Source organism: Falco rusticolus, chromosome 14, assembly GCF_015220075.1.
Source record: "Falco rusticolus isolate bFalRus1 chromosome 14, bFalRus1.pri, whole genome shotgun sequence".
NCBI classification, from domain to species: Eukaryota; Metazoa; Chordata; class Aves; order Falconiformes; family Falconidae; genus Falco; species Falco rusticolus.
In genome coordinates, this window is record NC_051200.1 from 4,694,271 (window position 1) to 4,712,048 (window position 17,778).

A 17,778-nucleotide genomic window follows, 5' to 3' on the forward strand; every position below is an offset into this window, starting at 1 on the left:
TGCACAGAATGGGTGTCTTCTAACTTCTCTCTGGGTAACTGTCAATGGAATTACTCCAGATATATGTAAGTATTAGTTCCAAGTGAAACGAGTCATCTGATTTTAAGGAATGATGCAGAATCTGAAGGAAACACAGACAGAAGCTGTATTTTAATAGCTTGAAATCTACTGATTTCTAAGGGTTTCAGGCAACTGCACTAACATATACGTCTTGCTCTTTCTACCATTTTTGTTTATCACTCTCTATCATGAAAACACAGAAACATATTTGGAATGCAACTAGATGTTCCTGTGAACTGAAATAATGTGACCAGGAATTCAATGTTACATAGTTCATCCCTTTTTTTTCAGTCTAGGGTAAATCATATAATCAGAAATTCAGCGTGTAATTTGTTTACTTTAAAGTACTTTAAAGAAGTATTTAAAAAATCCTTTCTTTTTAAAGACACAGCTTGTTCAGCATTTAAGCTGAATAATTGGGACATACATATATGTGTATATATATATATATATATATATACACACATATGACAAAATGTTACACTGATAAACAATTCAAAGATCTTTTCTATACTACACCTATTATGTATTTGAGCTTATTTGGAGACTGCCCAGATGTGTTCCTTCCTATTTTAAGAGTCCTGCCCTCAATTACAGACAACTAGAAGTGGGAGGTAGTCTGAGTATTTGCAAAAAAAATATAAATTATAAATATTTTGCAGTAGCTTGTTAGAGCAGAAGAAATCACTTGACTGGACCAATATCTGTGGCATTTGTCATTCTGGTAGAGCTTGTTCTGACTATGCTGGAGACTGGGATTATTGAATATTTTGGTTTCTATCTCTTTAGTCTGAAAAATGACCAGCAACCAGGATTATCATGTTTTAAGAGATGGAAAACAACTGTTCAGCTGATTCTGTAAGAACTTACAGTTTTCTTTTTGTTTTAGTGGATGCTCAATGATACACTTCCACCTCTGCTGTACATAGTGTCCTTCATGTTGGAATGGGTAGGATGAGAAAGACAGAAGAGAGACATTTTGAGATTTGACTTAGCTCACGTACTACTGACCTACAGCCTAATTGTACAAAGAACTGTACAAAGAGAGCCCATGACCCCATAAATTCTACAAGTTGTAAAAGGCCATGGCTATGTCAACTGATTCATTTCTCTGTTACTGGAAAACTGACTTTGCCACAGTACATGCTGTACTTTAAAGGTCACAGTGAACAGGGCTCTGATAAATTAGGCTTGACAACCACACAGTGGGTCCATGATAACAAAACAAGAAGCTCTAAAATAAGTAAACAATAAAGTAGGTAGAACAGCCAGAATTTTACTTTAGCCTGATTAGAATAGAAAAAGCCTAAGTAGGAAAGCAGCACATTTTCAGCCATCCGGGGCATTTTCCAGGTGCCCATCACAGTATTAATTCCAGGAGGGAAGGAATCTCATACAGTCCTCTATCCCACATACTACTAGATACATGCAGACAATCTGCTCAGTTCTCCAGGGAAAAACATAAATTCCTAAAAAGAAATTATGCTTCAAACTTCCTGCCTATACTGGTAACAGCAGTTGTCACCTATTATAAGACTGAAAATAGAATGATGAGATCAAATACATTCAAATAAAATTTAAAATACCAGATCTTCTGGAATTACAAAGCAATGTTTGATAGACGACCAAGTTTGCAAGTGAGAGAGTTTGGCAAGAATATGCTGCTGGCTTTCACAGAGAGCCAATAAACAAGTGTTACTCTCAAGATACATTAAATTAAGTATAATGTTGTTGATTATTGTTTTCTGTGTATTTTAAGCATGCATAGACTCACACTTAATTTATATAATGCAGCTTTATGTGCATACTCTGTTTGCTTGTTTGCCTCAGAGGTCATAAAGGAACATACTGCATCCACAAGGGCTTGCTCAAATTTTCAAGCTTCTTACCTCAGCTCAAACATAAGAGTTTCATTTAAAAAATACAGCCCATATATTGAAAGTCCTGCCTTTGTGGAGCATTCTGTTTTATTTAGGTTAATTTTATTTTTATACCACTATTTTAAAACAATTCTAAATACTGGATACTCTTCATTATAATTAATTTAACAAGAAGATACAGGTATTCAGCATTAACCAGGATCTCTTTATTTAAAGAATAACATCTGCTTATCAAACAACCCATGCTATAATCCTAACTACTCATGATTGAAGTACTATAATGTTTTTGTTTTGACTGAATGTATGTTTTGTTCTTTCTCTCAAGCTTTAGCCTGAAATTAACTTACTGTACCTCAAATTATTGCAGACTATAGGCCTAAAGAAACAATGTCAGAATCCCTTTGTTCCCCAACTTCTTTGAGCCACAGTAACAATCTCAAAAGTGCTAAACCCAACTACTTAGATTGTGATTATGTTTGTTTTCCATTATCACAACAATCACAGTGTGATAAGATTGCTAGAAAAAACATGAGACACTGGATATGTCTATTTTGTGAAATAAGGTACACTGCAGAGAGATTCATGAGCTACTGCTACTTTGAACTAGTATTTTTATATGCCATGACACACTGCCAGCAGAGATAGCAGCTTAGGTACAAAACCCAAGTAAATGTGTTTATTGTTTGCTTTCAATGCAAATAATTAGATTTTTTAAAATTAAAAATAAAACCAAGATGCCAAAATATTCAGTGTGTAACAATGACTAAAAATTAGATTCTATGATGTGAATGGAGCAAAAAAACATGTTTCAGGATGGCTGCTGCAGTATTTTTCCATAAAGAAAAGCTTAGACAAAAGGTATATGTTCAAGCAGACAGGCCAGAAAAGCATCAGCTGATCCACTGTAAAGAAGCTGTAAATAGTTCTGCTTTGGTACCACAAATAAAGCACTTCATACAGACCAGAATGCTTGGTTCATTGTATGTGACTTTTTCACTGATGTGATATGAAAACTCCCAAGGCAACTTCTAAATTTTATCTAAGATTTCCTTTTCCTCATTTAAAGCTGAATGATTTCCTTCTATGGTTTTATCAATGGGCCAGAAAGGCTGATAAGATTGCTTCCTTCCTCTGTTAGATACGTTTGGACTTCTGCCATCCCGTCTTGAAAAGCAACACATTTGCTTTCCTGTCCTGTGTAGAAGCAACAAGTGGTAGGCAACTAGCTTCATTCATAAAATGTAGCTGGAAGATTAACGTAAGCAACAGAAAATCAAACTGAGAGACAGGTTTGCACTTGAGCTACTCAAATTCTCAGCCACTGCACCTCCAATAACCTACTGCTATAAGGACAATTGCAAGAGTACCATGGAGCAAATCTCTTCTCAGATTGCCTGACTGTGAACTCCCTTCATGAGGGAGGTGGTAAGGGTCCTAAACTCTCCTGCCTCTACCTCATTATTCCACTCTTTCTTTTCCCCATTACACGCTTTTGATACAGAGCTCTATTATCAGTCCTTTGTGCACCAGAATGAAGTAGGTGTGAGGGAGATGAAAGCATGACCTCATCTAATCCTGCACTGTACCTCTCCTACAAAGGAGAATTTCTAGGGCTGCAGCCAAAAGTGATTCTGCACTTCTGTGGCATAATGGGAAAGCTCTTTTCCTTCCTACTTCCATCCCCACAGCAAGAAGAATTTTGGACTTAACAGAACCTTCAGTATTTATCACACATGCTCTTGCATCCCATATTGGACTTCAGCCCAACATGTGAGTGAGTGCAGCAGCTACAGAGAGCTTGACACAGCTCTCGTATTTAAATGTAAAGAGGTGTGAATCATTAAAGTTATCAGTTTCCTGAACACAAGCACAAAGGCAGCAGCTGTTTTTACAAGATAAAAAATATCACATCCGCCTGGACCTAAAAGAAAGAATCAGTCCTCAACTGCTACATATTGCTCTAAATAAAAAAGACCCCCATCAATTAATATAAATAAAGTTCCCGTAGCTTATTTTTTGTCAGTTTGAGCCATATTTAATTTGTGAGACAGTCTTCTAATGTAATCAGGCTCAGTCTGATGTAATATTATCATTTCTTTGCCAAAACCACCTTCTGTAGCACTTAATGCAACCTGAATTTCACGTTTCCTCTCCAGAAATGGATGTATTTCATTGAGGAGTGATGCCTCTTCACATGGACATGACACAGCCTGTTACTGCATGGCAGTTCATCAGCCTGGAACACAAGGGTGATCCAACAGGGGTTTTTCACCGCCTTTCCCTTTTGGAGCTCCCAGCTGCAGCTCCAGCAGCATCAGTGAAGCCATTAGCTGGTGCTGGCTACCCACCCTGTGACACGTGCCCAACTCAGCAGCTACTTTGTGCAGCTCACTGCGCACCTTCCTCAGGACGAAATAACCCTGAGGTCCCTGTCCAGCCCCTCCGACCTTCCTGCTCATACATTCCCCCCTTTCTCATCTACGTTCTCTTACATTTCTGTACCCCGGTCTCCAGCCTCCCTGTTCTTACCATTTCCCAGTCCTCTGCTCCTCTTTTCCTCTCCCCAGATACTTCATGGCCCCATCTGCCCATCCTCTGAATTTTTTCTTAGCTACATCTGGATCAAAGCACAGTGTATGCAGACACTTCAGATGCATTCCTTATGAGGCTGTACTAGAACTACCATTGTATCCTTTGCGGTTACTCACCATCCCTGCTCCAACAAATACTGAGATATTGCAGAACTCTGGGCATATCTATGATTGTCTTAGAAAACCTGTGACAAGTTTCCTGCCCAGAAAACTATTATGGGAAGTGTGGAATAGGCTGCCTATGACTATGTCATATTACACAAGAGATTATTTTCATGCAATGGCTTTTTCTTAGGGGCAGCATCTGCATGCTAATACAAATACAACATAAAACATTAACCAGGTTACTTTCAAAGGAAAAACATACACATATATAAGTACTTTTATATATATATATATACATATGCATGTATGTACTTACACACGTATACATAAGCACTTATATAGAAGTGGATTCGTTATTTGTGGTTTTTTAATTTCTTAAGTTCTGTAAAAGCCTAAGCAAACAATTTCTATGCTCCCAAGCCTCAGAAAAATCATGCCATCCATTCAACTGCTGAGAGCGGCAGTTGCAAGAATATGGAACAAATTAAATTCCTAAATTATGATATGGTTAAATTGAATATGGCTTGGAAAAACTGCACTTCTAGTGAAAACCAACCTCTTGAGGAAATTTAAGAGGTGAAGTCATAATGTGGGCTACTTACTGCCAGAAGAAAACAATATCATCCCATGCTGAAATGCTGATTGATCTGGCAGTAACCTGAATATTGGGGGTATTAAAGCTATTATTCTTCAAAATATTTTAGTTTTGATTCATTGAAAACTGAGTTTTAATTCCAAAATTGGAATCTTGTATCTTTGCCACAGCAAAAAGCAATGCAAACAGGGTGGGAGAAGCAACAAATCAAGAAATCTTGCAAAGTAATTTGGTTTAATTTTCTGTGACATAAAAATATGTGGTCTAGTGGTCTGGGTACAGTAGCAAAAGGCAGGAATTTCGTATTTCCAATCCTGCCTGGATGAATCAATGGCCTTAAGAAAGCTCTGTTGACCTATCTGCCTTAGTTTTTCAGTGTGGAGAAAGTTCAGTAAGAAGCAATGATAATAATATAATTAAATTTTTACTACAAAGGAAGAGATCTGTAACTTTCAAATGGGACAGAAAGATTTCCCCAAACTGGTCCTTAAGGAATAATACCAAGAGAGTAAGGAATAAAATATGCTTGTCTTGTGGATAGCAGAAGTTGGAGTCTTGTGGAAAAGGCCTAAAAAGTGTAGCATAGACTAAAAAACCAACAGGTTCTACAGAGACAGAAAAATGTTCTATAGGAATGTTACTTGTCTAAAAATACTATATAATTTTCTAGAGAATCAGAGCCTTTCTTTTCAAATTTTAGAAGTTTATGGAAGTATCAATTTCTGTCTGTATTGATTATGATTATAATTATTATGATCTCATATGTATAGTTAGCTTGTAATTTTCTATTAGAACTGGAAAGACATCCTTTAAAGAATCAAACTTCCATGCCTGAAGCTGTATGTTTCTTGTTTAGACTTTACAGTAAAATTTTACCTAGGAAGTTCTTTGCCTTCGCTTTTGTACTTGGCAACTTAAATACAACATACAGTAAACATATAATTATAGAAGATGAATCAACATCACTGCACGTCTGAAACTGACTCCTGGTCTTACAGCATTAGGAGATGCTTTTTTGTTTTTGTTTTGCTCCTGTATTACAAAGTTGCCACTTCACAGGATGTTACTTTGACATCAGTTCTAAAAGTATGCACAACCCCAACAGTCAGCACTGCTCAGAAAGATGATGTAGCATTCTCTGCTCCCTACAACTCCACGTAGTATCTGCTCATAGAAACTAGTCACAGAATGATTTATACTGGAAAAGACCTTTAAGATTATCCAGTCCAGCCGTTAACCCTGCACTGCCAAGGCCACCACTAAACCATGTCCCTAAGCACCACATCTACAAGTCTTTTAAATCCCTCCATGGATGGCGACTCTATCACTTCCCTGGGCAGTCTGTTCCAGTACTGGACAACCCCTGTAGTGAAGAGATTTCTCCCAATATCCAACCTAAACCTCCCCTGGTACAACTTGAAGCCATTTCACCTTGTCTTATTGGTTATTCCTTGGGAGAAGAGACTGACCCCTGCCTCGCTACAGCCTCCTTTCAGGTAGTTGCCCAGAGCAATCAGGTGCCCCCTGAGCCTCCTTTTCTCCAGGCTGAGCTCCCCCAGCCGCACCGCCCCCCCCCTGAGCCTTGTGCCCCAGCCCCTGCCCGGCTCTGGACACGCTCCAGCCCCTCAGGGTCTGCCTGGGGCTGAGGGGCCCAAACCTGCCCCCGGGGCTCGAGGGGCGGCCGCACCAGGGCCCAGCACAGGGGGACGGGCACTGCCCTGGCCCTGCTGGCCACACTGTTCCTGACACCAGCCAGACTGCTGCTGGCCCCCGTGGCCACCTGGGCACAGGGCTGGCTCATATTCATGAACACCTGCGTGTGGGCATCAGAGGCAGTCTCCATACAAGTCATAGCTGTGTGAATTCAGTGGCAGAAGGATAATGCAGACTGCAGCTGGATAAATGCAAATTTATATAATTTCAAAACTACAGATTTAGAAAGTTAACTTTATACCACTTTTTAAAGTATATATTCTGCCATATTTACTGAATCTAACATTAAATCAAAACCATAAGATTGCCTCTGCCTTTATGAAGTTAGCCAGCATTTTAACATTGTATTGTACTGTATAGGAATGGGATCAGAGCTCTGATAAAAGTTATGAAACTGAAGAAACTTAGCTCAAAAGCAAGTTCACAAGATTCCCTGAACCTGGGGGTTTCTTTCCTCAAAATACATCCTCATTCCTCGTCTTATTTTTTGATGTAACTTATGCCTTATCTCAAACAGCACCTAAAATTGTAAATGGACCCCTAGATGCCCCTGTATCATTTGCCTCTTTGCTAGAAACATCTTGATAATTTTATTCTCTTCCAAAACTTAACTTTGTATACCATTCTCATTTCTGGAAGTCCTGCGTAGAGCTGAAAGCTACAGAAGACCCACACAGCTCCAAAAGAACTGAACATGTTGTCTTTGAGCCACATGTTGGCTAGGAATCTATGGCATTCCCAGTCTCAGGAGCATAAATGTAAAAGTTGGAAACAGAAGAACCATATACATCAGAAGTTGCTTATTTATATGATTTTTGTCTGTATGCAGCTTGAAAACCTGTGGAGGCTGTGATCTTCCTTGACTTAAATGATTGAAAATTATGAAGAAAATGTACAAATTTCCAGCACAGTAATTCTTAGACTGTTGTTTGAATAATTCTTTAAGCATTTGCCATTCCAAATGTGTATTTTGAGTGATGTTCCCAGAAACTTAGGTCAGCAGACAAGCTTTTGTTCCTTTGCTGACAAATCACATATAGGTAATTACAGTATGTAAGTATGGAAAAATGATTTTATAAGTGCTGGTTGTTTGGTTTTTTTTTTTAAGTATTCTTCCAATTCCAATCAGTTCTTTGCATCCACTCCTCCACATCCTCAGGTGTTTCTGTCCTTTCAGAATATCCTCTAAAATCTAAAAAGTAATTCAAAGTAACACAATCATCCTGCTTTAAATCAGTCTCTCCTCTTTTCTGTTACAAGGCAAATATTTTCAAACAATGATGGATAGAGAGAAGTTAGGCTAAGACATTTACTTGGTTTTAAGCCTTGTTGACCTGCTCTTATCTTTATACCCTGACTGTAAACAGCAGGTTTTTTAGTTTGAATAACTTACACTAGTTTTCATTTCCAAATGTTATTGAGACAGTATTATTTTAATGTATTTGAATTGTGTAGTATCTAGAAACTTCAGATATACATACTGTGATATATCCAGTGCAAAGTAATAAATGATAGTCCTTGATAATTTAAGAAAGAAGCAGTCATTTGCTCTAAAGCATGATGGCCCCCTTCCTTTTATTTCCAGTAGACTTTGTTCATCAGGTCCTGAACGTTCCCAAGTGATACTGTTTCCAGCACTTACTCAGGGAGACTATTTCACAACCTAATAGGTCTCTCTGCCACAAAGTTCTTCCTGACATTCAGCCCACATTTTCTGTTTCCTTTTTAAAGCACAATGTTTCTGCTTGTATTGCCCAATATATCTCTTAGAACAGAATCCCTGGTAAGGGCCACAATGGGGTTTTGATGGTTGGGTTCTTTCACATTTGGGATAACTTTACAGAAAGTAATTTGATTCTCATAATTTTCTCATTGTATATTTTGAAGTATAAACTAAGTAAACAACTATAACAAGCCATCAGGATGCTCAGTAACAGAAGAGTATCGCCTTGTAGTTACATAGAGAGTAAAACTTCTTTACCCTAGGCTTAATCTGTAGTATTTTCTTTATATACTATCCTGTTTGCCAGTGGACTGCTTTTGCTGTCATCATTCTTGCATCTTGACCATTCTACTGTGCAAAATCCATGATACTTGGTCAAAAATATTTAGCCTGTATTATCTGCCATTTTTTTCACTTTAGTTAATATCAAGTGAATTTATTTTTGTTTTACAATTTGGGAGAAGATGGAGACAACCTGGACCTTTGCTGGTGTTCAGACTAGATCAAAGCATTTAAACACCTAGATGTTAAGTAAGATCCTTCTTTAATACAGGGGGGAAAAAACGAGATGTGCTTTCAAACTTGAGTTACAACATTTTTGGTGATGTGACATGGTAATTGGCAACTGTGAAGCTCTCAGTGTCTGAAGAGAAACTGAGAGTATTGTATTTAATGCCTCAGTTTTTAGATTACAGTTTTTCAAATTAGGTAGCACAGGGAAAACTAAAGCATTCCCTTATTTGTAGGCTGGGCATACACATAGTTTTTAACTCTATGGTTTTCTTAATCCTTGAAAAGCTTTTACAGATACAGTCTGACTTTAGATTTAAAGGACTAAATTAATCCCTGGACCAAATCTACTGTCAAGTATCATTCTACATAAAACAAACATTCAACCTCCCCAAACTTTAAAAGAAGATGTGCCAGGTCTGAATAATTTATTTAGTAAGACTATAATCCTAGTGATTTCACCTCTAAAACCTTATTGCTTTCTGGTTGATAAATCTAAACCATAGCAGATGGAATCATTATTCTGTGAGTCTATGTATGTCTGTTGGTCACTGCATTCTTCAGGCAGAAGAAATCCTGCTTGTGATTAGAGCGAAAGCACAGCGGCTGCCAAACATCTGTGAGAAATTGAACACTATTCATTTATAATCTGAAACCTGAGTGGACAACTAGTTGTTGGCCTCTTCTGTCTAGACTGATGCTGTTCCCCACCCCACCTACATGTAAAAGGGTCAGCCAGGAACCTGCAAGACAGAAAGAAAATGGTCCAAATGACTTAACACTTTTCATTCAAGCAACCAGAGTTCACTTGCACACTCCTTTCTTCCACCTCCATCAAAACAGAGGAAAGCATGATTTTACAGTTGACAACTATGAAAATAAAATACCTGGCAGAAGTTCTAAGAAAAGGCATGCCCTGGTTTTAATTTGTATTACGTAGAGGGCCTCTAAAAGTGAAAAAGCATGTGGTATGCTTGAGGTCCCTTGCAGCTAAAAGACTGGAATGAGACTAAGTTCATTTATGCCCTCACTTTATTTACAGTCCTTTCCACATGAAGGTGCTTTTTTAATCACTCAGGAGTTGAATCCTTAACTCTTTCTTTGGGCTTTTACCTCTAATAAAAACCTGTCATACAAAGAACACTGTGGAGTGTTAGTTAAGCATCCCAAATTATGCTTAGGCTGAAAAAAGTTAAGTATTCTAGTCCTTCCTTTGACAGATGTGTAAAGTGATTTATGGCAATGTATTCTTAGAAAAAAAATGGTGAGAGAGACGTCTAAATTTACATGACAACATTCTGAAATAAGAGCAACTACAGGTAGTTAGAGGCTGAATTTTGAAGGGTTGATCATTCAGAAATTTAACTAAGTTTAATCACTAATTTACAAAATAAGCCTAGCTATGAAGATGTACATATATAAGAAGACTGGTACCTCCACTGTATCAGTGTGGCCATAATGAATTAAACATTATTTTACATATATATGTATGGTTTTGTTTACATTTATGTTTTCGTATATTACATCCATATACACATACAAGCAAGGTGGAAAGATTTGGATTCATGAATGACTATCAGCATGAAGCCAGCATAGCACAGTTAATAGGTCAAGATCTCAACAGAGGGGATTCCCAATGAAACTGGAGTAATGCCATGATAGATCATAGTATCAGTGGCAGGAAGCCGGAGGAACACGATGCTGATGGGGTCTTATATGTTTAATTAGTTTTGAAAATTTACCCTTTTAGCAAAGAGAAACTATGCTTCTACACTACAGTTTCTGCCTTTTTCATCTGTAAGGTGGGAGAGTATCAGCTTGCAAGATGACCCTATTGTTATTTAAACAAAGCTTTTAGCATTTAATCATTATAATACAGTTTTGTACCAAGTAGATTAGAGACAAGAATTTGTATAGTTAACATCTGAGATTAACAAGACAAAATGCCTTTTTAGTTCCCATGGCATTATCTCTACAGAGAACTGGATTATTTTTCTCTTTAAAATGTTAAGTAAATCTGTGAATTCTATTGTACTTATATCCATTTTAATAGCATAAATGTTCTAATTCACAGGAATTGCTTTTTGCTTTTAATGACACAGTATCTAATAGGTTTATGCTAAATCCTTAATCATATTCCTCCTGTTTAGCTTTTGCTCTTGGGTATGAAACCAAAAATGGTCACAGGACTGCAATATTGGGAGATAGATCAAAGAGACAGTTAAAAAATAAAGCAAGTACACATAACTGCAATGAAGATTGCTGATAAGCACATCACAGTGGGTGTAGTAATCACACAGTACAGTTATGACCACTCTCAAAGTTTGGGTAGAAGCTTGGTATCTGACTAACAGAGACACAAAGCTTGTAAATACATTACAGCTTGCTTCTAGTAAAATATTTTTTTACTACCATAGAGTCTAGACCTAATTGAGACTGGAATTCAAATCTTCACAGGTGCTATGTAGTTAATATACCAGATTATATTTGACAAATATATCTGCCCAAGAAAACATACAATCTGAAAAGGATAGAAGGAAATCTGGAAGAAAGATGGTATTCTTTCCATTTTACAGGTTGGAAACTAAAGCACAAAATGGTTTCAAGCTTAACCCAAAATATAATAATGATTTCTATGGGCTTTGGCTAGACTCTTGGATTATATCAACATTGTTTCCAAATGTCACCTCAGTAACTGCCAGACAGTACACAGTACAATGCAAGGGGTTTTGGCAAGATAGTGTGATAATGCAGGCTGCTCTGTGGAATATGTGATACAGGCAGCAGAAACATCGCTGATCATCACCATGGAAGTCTGCAAGGACATATTGGAGGACTCCGTAACTCTGGGTGTTTCTGCAGGCTTCCCTTAGTTTACCAACAGTGTGTCTTTGTGACTCCCCAAGCAATCAAAATTTAAGATCATGAGGGAATTCAGCTTTAAGGACACTACTATGGCATTTTTAAATTCACACACAATACAACTCAATGATATATAAGCATCTGAATTTAGACCTAAGCCTCCCATAATTCAGAAATAACCAATTCCTCTAGTTTGAGTCCTTAAGAACTCAAACAGTTTAGTTCATACAAACACTGCAAGTTTGGATGCTTCTCTACGTCTCTGGAGTCTACAAAAAAAAGTAGGGCAAGAAATCTCATAAAAATTTGTGTGACTTCAAGGAAAGTTCCATGCCGGGTGTGGCTGCAGAATCAGATCTGATTAAGTGCTCTTTGCTCAAACTTCATTTTCCAGAAACCCCTCGGCTGGTCTGATTCTGTGCACATAGTCCTGGGCACATGCGTTTGAGCTACAGACACTCCCTCAACACCCCAAAGTGGAGTGTATTACACTTTATGGAAGACTGAGAGGAATTCTCATTCCAGTCATTTAAGAAGACTACAATTAATGAAGTAAATCCATGACACTGCCAAATGAAACTAAATGAAATTAAAGAATCCAAGGTTCTCTGTACATTCCATTCTTCACTAAAACTTTGTCAGAATTATCTCACACTTTCTGCAGACACAATGGATTTGTGATTGCTAGATTTAGTTTTGTACTTTATTGTTTGATTTTAATCACTATAATGAAAAAAAAAAGAATTCTGAGATATATTAGAATTTGCATTCTCATTTAGTCCACATTGCATTTCTTAATGTATTCTTAAAAAATTTAAATTGAAATGGTTCTTTATTAATATTGCATTTTCCATTGTGTTTAAACATACAAAATCACAGCACTGTTGTTAGAAGATTTCTGGTAAGTGTGGAACAAAGCACTTGCAAAAGAAGTGTTCAGTGCTTTCAATTTTCAGCAGGGCACATTAGGCCAACATTTTAAAGCTACAAAATAAATGTACCCTTACAATATCTAATGAATACAATGCCTTTGCTTGAGATTTTAACAATACCTAGCCACAGGTCCTGTGAAAAATCAAAGTTTGACCATTTACAATGTGTACTACAAAATGGTCTTTAGTGCTGCAGGCTCTGCAGACTTTAAGTGGCCTGTTAAAAACTGCACAATAGGTCAAAAATAATGAAGTGTAACATTTTAACTATTTCAAGTGTTCTATATGTTTGTTTCCTTATTGCACCTGATGTCCTGGAATTTAAACAAATTTTGTAATCCTGCAGCCTTTGACAGCTGCATTCGCTCTGCTGCTCATTTCTTTCTAAAAATGTCTATTGTCATCTTTCTTCTTTAGCATTTTTTAAAGTTTTCAGCACTGAAAATTACCTGCCTTTATAAAGTAATGTGCAGATAACAGTAAATACTTAGGACTCAGACCAGGATGCAACAATTACAATAATCTTTAAAATTATTATTTTTATATTCTTTCTCTCATTGAAAATATTCCTTGTATTAACAAGCCATGTTCATCTTCAAAAAGATATCTCCTGTAGAGAATACACTGTATCCACATAATAATGTAATGACATACAGAGACTGCTCGCAAATGGCAGTATGAAAAATATGCTAACATTGCTTAAAGCTTACTGCTTTTTTTTCATCATTCTTACTGCCTCACTCAAGAAAGCAGTAAAGAATGGAACAATGCAAAGGTATTTTTTAAACTGAAACTTATAGCTCATGATCTAGTATGTGCCATTAATGTGAACAAACAGTACTATATAATGCTTAGCTTAATCTGTGAAAAAACTCATGAGAATTTCCATAAGCTTGAAGTCAGCGATTTAACCAAAACCTGAAAACTGTTTCAAGCAATTCTGAGGCCATCAGTTCTTCCTTAAAATGGCATACCAATCTGCCTCATTCTTTTCAGATTAGGCTTTTCCTCTCTTCTGTCTGGGCCCTGAAGGTTACATTATGCATAAATGTCTATAAACCACATTTATTTGCAAATTACAAAAATACTCATTCTGTTTCCTCTGAAAGTCTACTCCACATGTTCAGTACTTGTATTTTATATTGACTTTTAATATAATTTGTTCAACTCCAGATTTTTTAGCCATCTGCTTACCTTACCCGATTTATTCTAGTGTATGTACTCAATATTTATTTTAGATGCAGACACTATATCAACATACACTCGACCCTTTGCTGCTGCCCTCCTCCACAGCTGCCATTTTTCCCTTCTGTGTACTCAGCTTACTGGAGCCCTGTTCTTGCAGCACCAGAAACCACAGAGGATGACAAGGGCCCTGAGGGTGGGTTTTGTAAGTCACAAACTCTCCCCAGGAGGGACAGGGGAAAGCAGGGTAAGCTCCACTGCCCTGCCAGTGAAACCTGCCAAGCTCTGTATAGCTCAGACACCAGGTGCAATCATATACAGAGGGTTTACACTTTTACAAATGATTTGCCACCATTTCCTGCAGTTTCCATGCAGCTGGAAAGTACAGGGTGCAAGAGTCTCACTGCCCACCCTGTAATAAAAGTCTATGTTCTGCATATACAGTCCAGTTTTTTTCTACAAAGTATAGTCACAGACTTGAGGACTGAAGATAAAAGTAAATCCATGACGGATTTTAGACTTTAGGAGCTTTGGACAAAGATCAGATGACTCTGATCTGCCCAACAATTTGTTTTATATAGTAAGCACTTCCTTTTTTTTGTGGGCTGAAGTATGTCCTTTTCTACTAGTACTCAAGTCCAGACCTCCTAAGGTAAATTCTAGTCTGCTCTCAATTTGTTCTTGTTAATAAGGAATTCTTGGAACAATACAAACACATTTGTATTTCTAGTACACTGTATGTCTTTTCCGTCTGCAAGATGCTTATTTAAGCTACTTCCTTTTCCTACTGGCTAAACTATTTTACTATTCTTGATTGATTAGACTGATATATTATCATATTCTTATTAGAGTATGAGATTAGTTTAGGACTTCTGCCTTCACAAAACAGGCCAAAGCAATAGGAGAGCTAAAATAAAACTAACACTTAAATGAGTAACTTTCACACTTTAGCATTTGTTATCACTGGAACAAAACACATGACTTCTGAACAATGTAGCAGTTTAAGAAACTGTTCCTCATAAATTAAGGCCCTCCATTCCCAGCATACACAATAGATGCCGAACACAGTACAGCGCTAGAACAGGATGTAATTTTGAACTCTGTAGTGGCCACCTCCACAAAGAATACAAGAGAGCACCTAAGTAGAGAGGAGAAGAGAAAGGGAAGAGCCAGACATCCGAGGTGCAATGTACCCTGGAGGATAAGCTGGTCACAACAACTCAGCTAATCAACAGTCTACCTATCTCCCGCTAAGCTGACATTGTGTTTCAGTTGATAATGCAACTTCTCAGCACCCCTGTGTTTCAGAACAAGTTGTACTTGGCAGACTGCCACGGTGCTGAGTGATCCTTCTCCTGCAGGATTCCAGAGCTTCCACAAACACAACAGGTCACTTTCCACTAATGTGACATAAAAGAAAGAGATTGAGAATGTCAGTGTTGACATTGGCTGCCTGCTGAAATCAGTATGCAGAACCAAGCTCTGTTTACAACTCCAAAGTTAAAGGGAAATCACGTAACTCCTTCTTCCCCCTCCTGACTTCACCTCTCCCACACACAGACATGCTACCATGCCGAACGGCTGGCTGGAGTCTAAAAAGAATGGCCATAAAATAATGAATCTGAATAATTTTTAACAAACACAGGTCTAGCTTTAGGAAGATCATGGTTGAATGCCAAATGCTATATTGCCCTGCTGCCAGGGATAACCTAACTCCACCTGTGGTACTGGATCAGGAACACACAAACATCTGGCAACATGTGCTTCAGGTGTTTCTCTCAGCCTTCTTATCAGTGAAAACACCTTTTGTAACATACTGTACATTTGAAGGGTATCTTTTTCCTGTAAAATACTCAAGAAATGTAAAGTAGTATTTTGGCTGTAAATTAGTACTGCATGGATTGTCTTGTGAGTTCTTGTACAGTAGGAAATGCCTGAATCTCACCCATTTGGTTTACTAATACACTTAAAGATACTTAAGTGAATGTTGGAGAAATGTTTTTTCTCTTTTCAGATCAGATTAATTTCAGTGTTGCTTGCAGATCACACAAGCAAAACCAGTACTTGAAGTCTGAATACTAAGTGTGACTGAGTACCATGGCATGCAAATAAACTATTAACCTGCAAAAATAAACTAGTTTTTAGTGTTTGCAGATGTGATCACAAAACTATACAATGGAAGATGAAATTGTTAAAATGCTTTGGAAAGTAATCCATCAGTATTGCTATTGGTATGTTACATACTATGCTTCAGAAGAGGGTATGCCAAAATACACAGGGGACTACTGATCTGGCTCTAGCAGGCTTACAGCTATCTAGATTTCCCTCCTAAAGATGTGCTGTGTTCATACCAAGGAGAGTAAATTCTTAAAAATAATCAGAAAACTAGATAAATTCACACAATTGCAGGTATAATCCACAGTATCCAGGAAAGAATAAAGATTGAAATCAGGATGGTTTCACTTCCTAAAGAGACTTTTGAAACAGCAAAAACTTGTAGGCCACTCAGTGAAGCAACACCACCATAGAAATGCCAACAATATTTTAATCATGCACCATCTTCTAGATCCCATTTTTTATATTTTATATTATTTATATTTATATTTTATTTTATAAAAATAAATTATATTTATTATTTTATATTAATGAGTAAATGAACCATGAAAAGATGTTAGAAAACACAGGACAGAGAACATACACTTGTCAGTCAGCCAGCTTTTTGAATTTTTTAAAAATTGCATTTATGTCACGTTTCTGTAGTCTAGTTGTATGGCACCAGCATAAGCTGCCTTACTGCTTACCGCCTGCAAAGTTTGTCTGTCTGTACCCACTTGTATTAGTACTGGAGCTGGCTGCTTAACGATTTCCCTATCTCCATGGATTATCTAATCTATTTTGATACATTTTCTGAAGCCCTAAGGCAACTTAATATTACCATAAAACTAGAGGTTTTTTTGAAACCTTGCAGTAAATTTAGGAATTTAGTTAGTCAAAATTTCTCCTATTGTGGAAGTAGGATTCCAAACCTATCAATATGTAATCACTATAATTTTTATTTTCGAATCAGTAACAGAAACTTGTATCATCTATTTTTAATGGAATGTTGGTCTTAAAAATCTTATGGCTTTCTTTTAATCTCAAATATTGTTTAATAAAGGTATTATTAATTTTTATTCTTTCCATATTATACTATATAATATTCAATGAGATTTTTACCATTGTAGTACAAATAAAGAATACGGTCTTCTCCTGTACTTGCAGTTCTTTATCCTGTTTCTGTGAAAAAGTGGTCTAGTACACTGATTCAAATCACAACTCAAATTTATATTCACGTTTTTCTATGTTCTTAAATCACAGTTATAGTAAGGCTAAAATTTGACTCTCAGTTGCTTTTCTGTTGCTGAACTTTTGAATCTCCTACTATATTAGCCTGACCTAACATGCTTCATAAACATGAAGCATTAGACATGAAGAAAAAGTATAGGATTAACTGATCTCATTTATTATACTTTAATTACTACTACTGTAACAGCTTGAGCCAGTTTTCCTTTGTGGATCTAAGGATGGAAACTTTGAGCAGTACTTCTTTTCCAAATTCTAGTCTAATTCCCCCCAAGTCTGA

The 17,778-nt window shown here is 37.1% G+C and overlaps 1 protein-coding gene across 1 annotated transcript in view; it reads right to left on the reverse strand.

Moving 5' to 3' along the window:
• Positions 1-17,778, reverse strand: part of NXT2 (nuclear transport factor 2 like export factor 2) — a 75,135-nt gene that overhangs the window by 34,692 nt on the left and 22,665 nt on the right. The gene's annotated exons all lie outside the window — the stretch shown is intronic.